General features: G+C 36.3%; 1 long non-coding RNA gene across 1 annotated transcript; it reads left to right on the top strand.

The window, feature by feature from the left end:
• The first annotated feature begins 411 nt into the window (after positions 1 to 411).
• LOC127839262 (uncharacterized) lies at positions 412 to 3,056 on the top strand. The gene is made up of 2 exons (XR_008030256.1): positions 412 to 1,443; positions 1,808 to 3,056. It is a non-coding gene; the product is annotated as an uncharacterized LOC127839262 (long non-coding RNA).
• The last annotated feature ends 2,454 nt before the right edge of the window (positions 3,057 to 5,510 follow it).

The raw sequence follows: 5,510 nt of genomic DNA, 5'->3' as shown, positions 1-5,510 counted from the left end.
ACAATACAACCTGCATAAACGATAAGTTTACAAAGAACAATGACAAACATACATAAACTGAATAACATTAATAGCAAGTTATCAAGTTCCATTTTTTTTTTCTGAATTCCTGAACAATTTAAAAGCTGCTCATGAAATTTATTGCAGCTGTTTCCTGTCCTCCAATGTTTGCTCCAACACTCGGGAGGATGTACGGCACCGGGAACACGTTTGGTACTGTTATAAGGTAACGCAAGTACTATATGTTGTTTGCTCGCTTGTTTTCACTAATTAACAGATATATCAAGGCGGTCGGTTAATCTACTTACACTTTTTGTGACGATTTAACGAAAATATTAATGAGCGTATTTTCAAAAGCAAGATGTGATATATATATATATATATATATATATATATATATATATAGTTTCAGATTGGGTAAAATGGTGGGTCAAACGTCCATTTTACCGCCGTATTGTTGGGTCTTTAGTCGATTGTCGGGTCCCAAAGTCGATTATCGGGCACTTGGACCCGACAGTTGAAGACCCACTTAATAAAAGGCTGCTTAACATCCTCATGACTATTTTTTAATTCAAATTTGCATATGTAATTTTACTCGAATTGTCGGGCCTATATCTCCCATTCGCAAACATTAGATCAAACTCCTCACGGCAGTTACTTCCCTTGGGCATCTTCTAGAATAAGGGAGGCCACTGAGCCCTTTTCGGAAAGTCGCATATCTCCCCTGAGTATTCTCCGGAATTGGAGGTTCTCAATCGCTGGCATTCGGTACCCCTCGCAGATTATCATAATACTTATCCGATGTTTGACGGAAAGGGCCGAGAATGTGCGATTGAATCGCTGGGTAGTATTGATTTCCAGTAACAATGGCGTCGAATGAGAAAGAAAACGATCGTTATCTGTCTGACATCGAAATTGACAAATTAAGTGTTGCACAATTGAAGGATTATTTACGATTTCATAATCATTATGTGTCAGGGAATAAGAATGAACTTGTCTTGAGGACAAAAGGCGTACAAAAGCTAGGATTAAATGATCGACAGCTGCACAGGAATGCGGAAGTAAATTATGAAAAAAGGAAAACAGAAAAACTTTTTACGCCACTCGGTGAAAAGCTGCCACATCCAGATGTATTAAAAACGTTGAGTAGTGACTTAATGGACTTTCCTACATTAATAGATAGTGACATCTACAATTATTTTGTGCTGAAAATGAACACACAAAAACAATTGAGATCAAAAAATTGTATTATGTTTACAGACATAAACACAGTATTTTGTACCATGACATAAGTGACAAATGGGAACATTGTTTTGTTAAATGCAAAGTATTACCATCTCTACCGAGTGCAAATGTGAAAGAAAACCCAGATCACAGTGTGTGGCTCTGTCTGTCAAAGGTCACTGGACAGGTTCATTCAGCGGAATGTAATTGCACAGCCGGGTGAGTGTACACAGTTTTTCATATAAGTTCTTGCAATATTGAAACGAGGTTATAAATAATTTATCAAGAGACATGCCTCTGTTACAATCCTAGTTGCAATAATCCAACTCCCAGCTATATTTACCCTCTGGGTTGTGAGGTGTACGAATGTACTCATAAACCCTCAGAGCATTCAAGAAGAACTAGTAGTTACGATCCCCGAATCGGCATTATACCAATCATTTTCATAGATCTATATACTGGTCACAAGCTATTCTCGGGATGGACCAGTTTCTGGGAAATTTTCATCAAAATTTAGATGCTCGAGCAAAAAAAAAAGTGCAGTTTGAAAGTATGTCTAATTATTATGTTTATATATTTTCAGGAGCGGAGAAGCATGTATCCATATTGGTGCATTTATGTATGCCCTTTCTGATCTCACTGCTAAAAAGAAGGACGGCACTCTAAGATCAACCTCAAAAAAATGCGTGTGGGACAGATTTAATAATCCCCGGAAAAGAAAGCGAACGCCTAAAAAGTCTAGCGAATTTACATTTCGGAAACATACCTTTGAGTCAAAATTAGAGCCAGTCGAAAATAACACCAGAAAAGAACTTCTTGCGATTTCTGTAAATGAGAACAGTTTCCGTTCAAAACTCGAAAATATGCAACCCAACAGCTGGATGGCTTTTGAACTTTGTAGAAGAGAAGGAAGAGGTGAAATTACCAAAGTTTATAGAAATTGGATATAACTTTAGTGATAGCGTAGATCTGAATAGTGAAACTGTGAAGGATAAAATGTCGAAAATGATGGATATGCTACAAATGGATGAACTTGAATGCCAAAGTATTGAAAAATTAACCAGAGGTCAGGGAAAGAACGTACTTTGGGAAGATGAAAGAAAATTACGTGTAACTGCATCCAATTTTGGTGAAGTAATTTTACTGAAACAAGAGACTGAAAGATTTAAAAGAAATTGAGTGCAATCTTTAAAGAATAGTAACAAATATGAATTTAAGATCACAATTGTGAATTTCTCGCAAGCTTACCCTTGCTCCTAGAATATGTTTTTATAATTTTGATGTCTCACTTTTCTCTAGAGATTAACCCTTTACCACTTAGATATGTATTTTCAAGCTTTTGTAGTTCCTTAAAAAGTTAAATGTAATAAAGTACCTTTATTACTAAATTTAAGTTTTAAAGGCTTCATTTCCAACCCTTAAATACTGATGAGCAGCAAACAGTATAAAACCTGAACAGACTGCGAGTTACTAGCATGCTGTTCTGGTTTTATGCTGTTTTCACTGTGCTTCCAAGTGGAATAGGGTTAAATAACAAAAGTTAACGCCAGATCAGAAAATAATTTAAGTAACAACAGTACAGGACATCATTGAGGTCCCTCCTTTTTTATGTTTCAATAGTCATTTAGCTCTACAAAGCATATAAATATTGTACATAAAAGTGTATGAATGTATAAATATTTATCAACTGTTCATATTATGAATTTTACAGTAGTACATGTAGAATGCTTTTCAACGATTTGTGTACGGTTCATTAATACCATCACAACGTGATTGTCAATTGTTATTCCGCTAAATTGATTTGCTCTTAAAATGATAAATCATAAAAAGAACTTTTGCTATGTTATTATCCATCACTTATTACCTTACCTGTGTTTGGAGAAAAACCGAAGGGTTTACGATAATAATCTGTTTCAAAATGTTAAAATGATATGAAATTAATGAGTGGCAAGCATGAACCAAATTAAGAAAATCAACACAGAGGTATCAACAGCTGCATCTTATTAAAAATCTGTGCACAATGCTTTTTGTCCAAGTATAGATCATTTCAGAACCCCATTGAGTTAATAGACACCTTGGAAGCTTTGCTGGTATGACTTCTGCTTTACATCTGACAAGTACTCTGCAGGTGTTGCTACTTGTATCAGAAATCTTGGTTTTAAACAAGAGCTGTCACCATAGGATGACTTATGCCCCCTATATACGCTTGATAGAAGTTATGAGCATTTTCCCAAACCTAAATGCATATTTCGAAACCTAAACACGGACCCTAAGTTTAAGGTCAAGGTCACAGGGGTCAAAGTTTGTGTGCATATGGAAAGGCCTTGACCATATACACATGCATGCCAAATATGAAAATGCTATCTGAAGCGACATAGAAGTTATGAGCATTTTTCGAAACCTAAACGCAAAGTGTGACGGACAGACCGACAGACAGTCCGATCACTATAGCGACATAGAAGTTATGAGCATTTTTCGAAACCTAAATGCATATTCGAAACCTAAACGCGGACCCTTAGTTTAAGGTCAAGGTCACAGGGGTCAAAATTTGTGTGCGTATGGAAAAGCTTTGTCCATATACACATGCATGCCAAATATGAAATTGCTATCCAAAGCGACATAGCAGTTATGAGGATTTTTCGAAACCTAAACGCAAAGTGTGACGGACGGACAGACCGACAGACAGTCTGATCACTATATGCCCTTCTTCGGGGGCATAAAAATTCTTGACGGGTTTATTGCTCCCAATTATAAATTAACTGTTGATTAAGTCTTCAGTAGCAGTACTAAACCTTAAAGACAAACATTTACTTAGGTATACAAAAGAAATCTGTGTTTTCAACGCTCTGTGTCAATTAATGTATGTAAACTTGAATCCAGTACAATATTTATCAGAATTTCAGTCTTATAATTTGTTTGGTCTTACAAAACTGCTTTCAAGCAAGAAAACATGTATAAATATATTGGCACAAACACACAAACGCAGAAACACAATTTTCTTTTTTTGCCTGAAAATGTTTGTATGGAATATGAGACAAGAAAATAATAATCAGTAACAATTTTATTTTCACAAATGAAAGCTGACTGTAAAATGTGAAATTAAGTATTATTCACATAATTACATAGTATATTACTTATACATACATGCAATGGTCAAACACTTCTAGTTAAATTGTATACTGAATTTCTCACAAAGTTCACTTGTTCAGCTTCTTATCAAACTTAATTTGTACTAGTTTTAAGGAGCCACTTTTCCAGTTTATATTAGCATGACTATTTTCAGTTTATAAACACACTTTATTTTCCGGGGACAGGTTTTTCGTGCTAACCCTGCTTTCATTCCAACACTGACCTCATCAAATAAACACTCAAAAGTTCCAGCAGTTGGGATACCAGTGTAGAACAACACCTTATCGTCATCATCCCTTATATCCTCAAAGGTGAAGCTAGGCCGATCCACTTGTATCCCAACTGTCGACGTTTCAGTAGAAGTCTGGGTTGATATACTTCTGGGAACTCTCGTATCGTCGGTTTGAGTAACCACAGAAATCAGCTCCGGTTGCACTTGTTCACACTGATGACGGATTATGGCGGGTACTGGTGTAAACCTTCCATAGTCATGGAGCTGAAATAAATAAATACATTTTTACAAGCAAAGTAAATGCAGTTTGAAGTAAAGATTATAGGTCTTTCTGTATTTTACTAAGGCATCACCAAACTGATAACTTCTTCAGTTTTTTTCTTTAAAAATGGGAAGAGCATGAAAAACAACTATCTATTTATACTGCCAAGTGCCCTTTCGAGCATGGTAGGCAGACATGGACATTATCGAGTCGGTTTCCTGGGAAGAACCAGTACTTGGTGTCCATGGAGGAGATAATTAGAATGCTTCCCAAGTAAGGAGTGAACCCACTAACACCCGATCGCTAGGCGGATATCTCATCCACTACAACACCGCGACCTTGAACTACAAATATTTTTTTTATGTCCCCCACTATAGAAGTGGGGGACATATTGTTTTTGCCCTGTCTGTTGGTTGGTCTGTTGGTTGGTTGGTTTGCGCCAACTTAAACATTTTGCAATAACTTTTGCTATATTGAATATAGCAACTTGATATTTGGCATGCATGAGTATCTCATGGAGCTGCACATTTTGAGTGGTGAAAGGTCAGAGGTCAAATATATGTGGCCTAAATTGCTCATTTTATGAATACTTTTGCAATATTGAAGATAGCAACTCGATATTTGGCATGCATGTGTATCTCATGGAGCTGCACATTTTGAGTG

Source organism: Dreissena polymorpha, chromosome 7, assembly GCF_020536995.1.
Source record: "Dreissena polymorpha isolate Duluth1 chromosome 7, UMN_Dpol_1.0, whole genome shotgun sequence".
In the NCBI taxonomy this organism is placed as follows: domain Eukaryota; kingdom Metazoa; phylum Mollusca; class Bivalvia; order Myida; family Dreissenidae; genus Dreissena; species Dreissena polymorpha.
The sequence above is the reverse complement of the archived record's forward strand: the minus strand, read 5'-3'. Positions and strand labels throughout refer to the sequence as shown.